The following is an 8978-nucleotide window of genomic DNA, read 5'->3' on the forward strand; positions in this document are numbered from 1 at the left end:
ATTAATGCAGATCACACAACCAGTTTGTGCTTAACTCTAAAAAGCATAGATAGGATTTATTTAGTAGATGCTAAGAGCTTCAAACGAGAGAGACACCCATAAAGTTCTTAGTGTATGAAACTCAGACTGCAGCCCAAGGAAATGATGAGGGGAGAACTTAAGATAAAGTGCTTGACTGTTTATAATAGCCAGGACATGGAAACAACCTAGATGTCCATCAGCAGATGAATGGATAAGAAAGCTGTGGTACATATACACAATGGAGTATTACTCAGCCATTAAAAAGAATTCATTTGGGGGATATAGAAAAGATGGCGGAGGAATAGGATGGGAAGACCACTTTCTCCCTCACAAATTCCTCAAAAGAACATTTCAACGCCAGGCAAACTCCACAAAACAACTTCTGTAGGCTGGCAGAGGACATCAGGCAACCAGAAAAGCAGACCATTGTCTTCAAAAACAGGTTGGAAAAAATATAAAAGACGAAAAAGGAGACAAAGGAGGTGGGGAGGGAGCTCCGTCCCGGGAAGGGAAGCCCGTCCTGGGAAGGGAATTTTAAGAAGAGAGGTTTCCAAACACCAGGAAACACTCTCCCTGCCAAGTCTGTGGCGAGCCTCGGAAACACAGAGGGCAACATAACAGGAAGGAAAAATAGATAAATAATTAAAACCAAGAGATTACAAGCCCAACAGTAACCCCCCCAGCGGAAAAGCAGCACAGACGCCTGCATCCGCCACTGGGAAGTGGGGGCAGGGCAGGGATGCGCAGGAGGCGTGGGCTGCAGTGTTGTGTAAGAATCGGGCAGGAACGCCCCACGCGCAACCAGAACGATCTAACTTGGGCTAGCAAACCAGACTGTGGGATAGCTACCGCACGAAAAACTCGAACATAAGACACCGCCAGGACCGAGCACAGAACCAAGGACGGAATGGAAAAAGCTGGCTGCAGACCATCCCCTGCCGGGGACAGGCAGCCAGAGCCGTAAGGGCTGGAAAGGGGCAATTGCAGACCCAGAGAGACTTTACTTACCTAACTGCAAGCAGGCTTCTTTGCTAAGATTTCTGGGGGTGCTGGACAGTCACCATCTGCCTCACGGGGGCGCCAGCGGTCCACCCAGAAAGCTGAGCAGCAGCGGCAGAAAAGGTGACAAGCCGCAGCAATCGCGCTCGCCAAACTCCTGAGCTACTCGGACCTGGGAAGGGCACAAAGTGCAGTTCCAGCCGAATCTGTGCCTCTGAGGGCTGCCTGAGTGCCGAACCTGAGCAGCTTGGACTGGGGAAGTGCACGCAGCCTAGGGCCGGCCCCAGACGGTTCCCGGCTGAGCATCGTAGAGCCGGAGCGGTTTGTGCGCCACGAGCAGGGACAGGTCAAGCGGGGCTGAGACACTGTGTGCACACGACAGTGCTATTTGTTTGCAGCATCCCCCCTCCCCACAGCGCGACTGAACTAGTGAGCCTAAAAAACCAGCAAACAGAAGAAGTTAAACAGAGGGAACCACCTTGGAAGTGATCCCACACGGCCCACAACATCAGAGAAGGGCCAGATATAGTTTTACTATTTTAAAAATCATTCCTTTTTTTTCTTTTTTTTTCTAACTTTTTAAAAAATTGTTAAGTCTTCTATTTCTCCTCTAATTTTTATTTCTATAACCTACTATTACTATTTAAAAAAAAACTTTTTTTTTTTTAAGGCAAACACCATATATAGTCTTTGGATGGTTGTTGGTGGTTTTTTGTTTTTTGTTTTGTTTTTTGTTTGTTTGTTTTTAATAATTCTTGTTTTTTTTTCTTTCTTCCTTTTTCCTTCTGCTTCTTTTCTTTAATATTGTATTTTTGAAAATCCAACCTCTACTCTGGATTTTTAATCTTTGCTCTTAGGTTTTTGTTGTCAATTTTGTACATTTAAAAACCCAAACTTCACTACCCAAGTTTACCTGAGAGCGAGATTACTGGTTTGACCACTCTCTCCTCCTTTGGACTCTCCTTTTTCTCCACCAGGTGGCCTCTGTCTCTTTTCTCCCCCATCTCTTCTCTATCCAACTCTGTGAATCTCTGTGTGTTCCAGACGGTGGAGAACACCTAAGGAACTGGTTACTGGCAGGATTTGTCTCTCTCCTTCTCATTCCTCTCTCTTATCCTCCTGGTCACCTCTGTCTACTTCCTCCCTCTCCTCTTCCCCATATAACTCGGTAAATACCTCTGAGCGGTCCAGACTATAGAGCGCACATAAGGAAGTGACTACTGGCTAACTTGCTCTCTCCTCTTTTGATTTCACCGCATCTCATTCCAGTTACCTCTAACTACCCCCTCCATCTTCTCTTCTCCTTGTAACTCAGTGGACCTCTCTGAGTGTCCCTCAATGTGGAGAAACTTTTCATCTTTAACCTAGATGTTTTATCATCGGTGCTGTATAGATGGAGAAGTCTAGAGGTTACTGTAAAAATAAAACTGAAAACCAGAAGCAGGAGGCTTAATTCCAAAGCCTGAAAACATTAGAGAACTCTTGAATTCAGGGAACATTAAGCAATAGGAGCTCATCAAATGCCTTCATACCTACACTGAAGCCAAGCTCCACTCAAGGGCCAACAAGTTCCAAAACAAGACATACCACTCAAATTCTCCAGCAACACAGGAACACTCCCCTGAGCTTCAATATACAGGCAGCTCAAAATTATTCCAAAACCTTTGATGTCTCATAACCCGTTACTGGTCACTCCACTGCACTCCAGAGAGAAGAAACCCAGCTCCACCCACCAGAACTCCAACACAAGCCTCCCTAACCAGGAAACCTTGACAAGCCACTGATAGAACCCCACCCACAGTGAGGAAACTCCATAATAAAGAGAACTCCACAAATTACCAGAATATAAAAAGGCCACCCCAAACACAGCAATATAACCAAGATGAAGAGACAGAGGAATACTCAACAGGTAAAGGAACAGGAGAGTTGCCCACCAAACCAAACAAAAGAGGAAGAAGTAGGGAATCTACCTGAGAAGGAATTCCGAATATTGATAGTGAAAATGATCCAAAATCTTGAAATCAAAATGGAATCACAGATAAATAGCCTAGAGACAAGGATTGAGAAGATGCAAGAAAGGTTTAACAAGGACCTAGAAGAAATAAAAAAGAATCAAAATATAATGAATAATGCAATAAATGAGCTCAGAAACACTCTGGAGGCAACAAATAGTAGAATAACGGAGGCAGAAGATAGGATTAGTGAAATAGAAGATAGAATGGTAGAAATAAATGAATCAGAGAGGAAACAAGAAAAACGAATTAAAAGAAATGAGGACAATCTCAGAGACCTCCAGGACAATATGAAATGCTCCAACATTCGAATTATAGGAGTCCCAGAAGAAGAAGACAGAAAGAAAGATCATGAGAAAATCCTTGAGGAGATAATAGTTGAAAACTTTCCTAAAATGGGGAAGGAAATAATCACCCAAGTCCAAGAAACACAGAGAGTTCCAAATAGGATAAACCCAAGGCGAAACACCCCAAGACACATATTAATCAGGTTAACAAAGATCAAACACAAAGAACAAATATTAAAAGCAGCAAGGGAAAAACAACAAATAACACACAAGGGGATTCCCATAAGGATAACAGCTGATCTTTCAACAGAAACTCTTCAGGCCAGGAGGGAATGGCAAGACATACTTAAAGTGATGAAAGACAATAACCTACAGCCCAGATTACTGTACCCAGCAAGGATCTCATTCAAATACGAAGGAGAAGTCAAAAGCTTTACAGACAAGCAAAAGCTGAGAGAATTCAGCACCACCAAACCAGCTCTCCAACAAATTCTAAAGGATATTCTCTAGACAGGAAACATGAAAAGGGTGTATAAACCCGAACCCAAAACAATAAAGTAAATGGTAACGGGATCATACTTATCAATAATTACCTTAAACGTAAATGGACTGAATGCCCCAACCAAAAGACAAAGACTGGCCGAATGGATACAAAAACAAGACCCCTCTATATGCTGCTTACAAGAGACCCACCTCAAAACAAGGGACACATACAGACTGAAAGTGAAGGGCTGGAAAAAGATATACCACGCAAATAGAGACCAAAAGAAAGCAGGAGTGGCAATACTCATATCCAATAAAATAGACTTTAAAACAAAGGCTGTGAAAAGAGACAAAGAAGGCCACTACATAATGATCAAAGGATCAATCCAAGAAGAAGATATAACAATTATAAATATATATGCCCCCAATATAGGAGCACCGCAATATGTAAGACAAATGCTAACAAGTATGAAAGGGGAAATCAACAATAACACAATAATAGTGGGAGACTTTAATACCCCACTCACACCTATGGACAGATCAACTAAACAGAAAATTAACAAAGAAACGCAAACTTTAAATGATACATTAGATCAGTTAGACCTAATTGATATCTATAGGACATTTCACCCCAATTCAATGAATTTCACCTGTTTTTCAAGTGCTCATGGAACCTTTTCCAGGATAGATCACATCCTGGGCCATAAATCTAAACTTGATAAATTCAAAAAAATCGAAATCATTCCAAGCATCTTTTCTGACCATAATGCATTAAGATTAGATCTCAATTACAGGAGAAAAACTATTAAAAATTCCAACATATGGAGGTTGAACAACACACTTCTGAATAACCAACAAATCACAGAAGAAATAAAAAAAGAAATCAAAATATGCATAGAAACTAATGAAAATGAAAACACAACAACCCAAAACCTGTGCGACACTATAAAAGCAGTGCTAAGAGGAAAGTTCATAGCAATACAGGCATACCTCAAGAAACAAGAAAAAAGTCAAATAAATAACCTAACTCTACAACTAAAGCAACTAGAAAAGGAAGAATTGGAGAACCCCAGAGTTAGTAGAAGGAAAGAAATCTTAAAAATTAGGGCAGAAATAAATGCAAAAGAAACAAAAGAGACCATAGCAAAAATCAACAAAGCCAAAAGCTGGTTCTTTGAAAGGATAAATAAAATTGACAAACCATTAGCCAGACTCATCAAGAAGCAAAGAGAAAAATCAAATCAATAAAATGAGAAATGAAAATGGAGAGATCACAACAGACAACACAGAAATACAAAGGATCATAAGAGACTACTATCAGCAGTTGTATGCCAATAAAATGGACAACGTGGAAGAAATGGACAAATTCTTAGAAAAGTACAATTTTCCAAAACTGAACCAGGAAGAAATAGAAAATCTTAACAGACCCATCACAAGCATGGAAATTGAAACTGTAATCAGAAATCTTCCAGCAAACCAAGCCCAGGTCCATACGGCTTCACAGCTGAATTCTACCAAAAATTTCGAGAAGAGCTAACACCTATCCTACTCAAAGTCTTCCAGAAAATTGCAGAGGAAGGTAAACTTCCAAACTCATTCTATGAGGCCACCATCACCCTAATACCAAAACCTGACAAAGATGTCACAAAAAAAGAAAACTACAGGCCAATATCACTGATGAACATAGATGCAAAAATCCTCAACAAAATTCTAGCAATAGGAATCCAACAACACATTAAAAAGATCATACACCATGACCAAGTGGGCTTTATTCCAGGGATGCAAGGATTCTTCAATATCCGCAAATCAATCAATGTAATTCACCACATTAACAAATTGAAAAATAAAAACCATATGATTATCTCAATAGATGCAGAGAAGGCCTTTGACAAAATTCAACATCCATTTATGATGAAAACTCTCCAGAAAGCAGGAGTAGAAGGAACATACCTCAACATAATAAAAGCTATATATGACAAACCCACAGCAAACATTATCCTCAATGCTGAAAAATTGAAAGCATTTCCCCTAAAGTCAGGAACAAGACAAGGGTGTCCACTTTCACCGCTACTATTCAGCATAGTTCTGAAAGTTTTGGCCACAGCAGTCAGAGCAGAAAAAGAAATAAAAGGAATCCAAATTGGAAAAGAAGAAGTAAAACTCTCACTGTTTGCAGATGACATGATCCTCTACATGGAAAACCCTAAAGACTCCACCAGAAAATTACTAGAGCTAATCAATGAATATAGTAAAGTTGCAGGATATAAAATCAACACACAGAAATCCCTTTCATTCCTATACACTAATAATGAGAAAGTAGAAAAAGAAATTAAGGAAACAATTCCATTCACCATTGCAACGAAAAGAATAAAATACTTAGGAATATATCTACCTAAAGAAACTAAAGACCTATATATAGAAAACTATAAAACACTGATGAAAGAAATCAAAGAGGACACTAATAGATGGACAAATATACCATGTTCATGGATCGGAAGAATCAATATAGTGAAAATGAGTATACTACCCAAAGCAATTTACAAATTCAATGCAATCCCTATCAAGCTACCAGCCATATTTTTCACAGAACTAGAACAAATAATTTCAAGATTTGTATGGAAATACAAAAAACCTCGAATAGCCAAAGCAATCTTGAGAAAGAAGAATGGAAGTGGAGGAATCAACTTGCCTGACTTCAGGCTCTACTACAAAGCCACAGTCATCAAGACAGTATGGTACTGGCACAAAGACAGACATATAGATCAATGGAACAAAATAGAAAGCCCAGAGATAAATCCACACACATATGGACACCTTATCTTTGACAAAGGAGGCAAGAATATACAATGGAGTAAAGACAATCTCTTTAACAAGAGGTGCTGGGAAAACTGGTCAACCTCTTGTAAAAGAATGAAACTAGATCACTTTCTAACACCACACACAAAAATAAACTCAAAATGAATTAAAGATCTAAATGTAAGACCAGAAACTATAAAACTTCTAGAGGAGAACACAGGCAAAACACTCTCCGACATAAATCACAGCAGAATCCTCTGTGATTCACCTCCCAGAATACTGGAAATAAAAGCAAAAATAAACAAATGGGATCTAATTAAAATTAAAAGCTTCTGCACAACAAAGGAAACTATAAGCAAGGTGAAAAGACAGCCTTTGGAATGGAAGAAAATAATAGCAAATGAAGCAACTGACAAACAACTAATCTCAAAAATATACAAGCAAGTCCTGCAGCTCAATTCCAGAAAAATAAATGACCCAATCAAAAAATGGGCCAAAGAACTAAACAGACATTTCTCCAAAGAAGACATACGGATGGCTAACAAACACATGAAAAGATGCTCAACATCACTCATTATTAGAGAAATGCAAATCAAAACCACAATGAGGTACCACTTCACACCAGTCAGAATGGCTGTGATCCAAAAGTCTACAAGCAATAAATGCTGGAGAGGGTGTGGAGAAAAGGGAACCTTCCTACACTGTTGGTGGGAATGCAAACAAGTACAGCCACTATGGAGAACAGTGTGGAGATTCCTTAAAAAATTGCAAATAGAACTACCTTATGACCCAGCACTCCCACTGCTGGGCATACACACCGAGGAAACCAGAATGGAAAGAGACACATGTACCCCAATGTTCATCGCAGCACTGTTTATAATAGCCAGGACATGGAAACAACCTAGATGTCCATCAGCAGATGAATGGATAAGAAAGCGGTGGTACATATACACAATGGAGTATTACTCAGCCATTAAAAAGAATTCATTTGAATCAGTTCTGATGAGATGGATGAAACTGGAGCTGATTATACAGAGTGAAGTAAGCCAGAAAGAAAAACACCAATACAGTATACTAACACATATATATGGAATTTAGAAAGATGGCAATGACGACCCTGTATGCAAGACAGGAAAAAAGACACAGATGTGTATAATGGACTTTTGGACTCAGAGGGAGAGGGAGAGGGTGGGATGATTTGGGAGAATGGCATTCTATCATGTATACTATCATGTAAGAATTGAATCGCCAGTCTATGTCTGACGCAGGATACAGCATGCTTGGGGCTGGTGCATGGGGATGACCCACAGAGATGTTATGGGGAGGGAGGTGGGAGGGGGGTTCATGTTTGGGAACACATGTAAGAATTAAAGATTTTAAAATTAAAAAAATAAAAAAGAATTCATTTGAATCAGTTCTGATGAGATGGATGAAACTGGAGCCGATTATACAGAGTGAAGTAAGCCAGAAAGGAAAACACCAATACAGTATACTAACACATATATATGGAATTTAGAAAGATGGCAATGATGACCCTGTATGCAAGACAGCAAAAAAGACACAGATGTGTATAATGGACTTTTGGACTCAGAGGGAGAGGGAGAGGGTGGGATGATTTGGGAGAATGGCATTGTAACATGTATACCTATCATGTAAGAATCGAATCGCCAGTCTATGTCTGACGCAGGATACAGCATGCTTGGGGCTGGTGCATGGGGATGACCCAGAGAGAGGTTATGGGGAAGGAGGTGGGAGGGGGGTTCATGTTTGGGATCGCATGTAAGAATTAAAGATTTTAAAATTAAAAAAAATAAATTTATTAAAAAAAACACAGAACAACAATCAACAACAACAACAACAAAAAAGCCAGGTGCAGAAGGCTGGAGAAGGAAAATAAAACAGACTGCAAGTCCCAGGTGGGAATGAAGGAAAATTTTAGAGAAATTGTAGAGGTCTGGGTTTTTGCGGCATAAAGCTCATCTTTTGACTCTAGTCTCACTGTGATATAAGAAGTCATCTTTGGTCAGGTGACCACTACTCACAGGGAAATCAATAATTCTATAGGTGAATTCCATAAAGTGTACATGTTAAGGTTTTCTATTTACAAATATCACAAGGGAGAGAAAACTGACTAACTCAGATGAAGTTGAAAGCTGCCTTGGTCCTGTCACTTTCAAATTCTGACAGGAGCACGGGAGAAATTTCTCTCATGTCATCCCAAGCCAATTCACAGATGTGAGTCTATATACCAGGCAAAGAATATCAGTGAAGCAAGTGATTTTCAGATATAATCCAGCTGAAGGGAAGCCAGAGAAGCTTGTGGAGCTGATGAAACTTAGCAGTGCAAGAGAGCTGTAGTCCCTGAGGTCAAATCTGAAGC

The sequence above is a fragment of the Capra hircus genome, chromosome 5 (genome assembly GCF_001704415.2).
Source record: "Capra hircus breed San Clemente chromosome 5, ASM170441v1, whole genome shotgun sequence".
NCBI lineage: Eukaryota > Metazoa > Chordata > Mammalia > Artiodactyla > Bovidae > Capra > Capra hircus.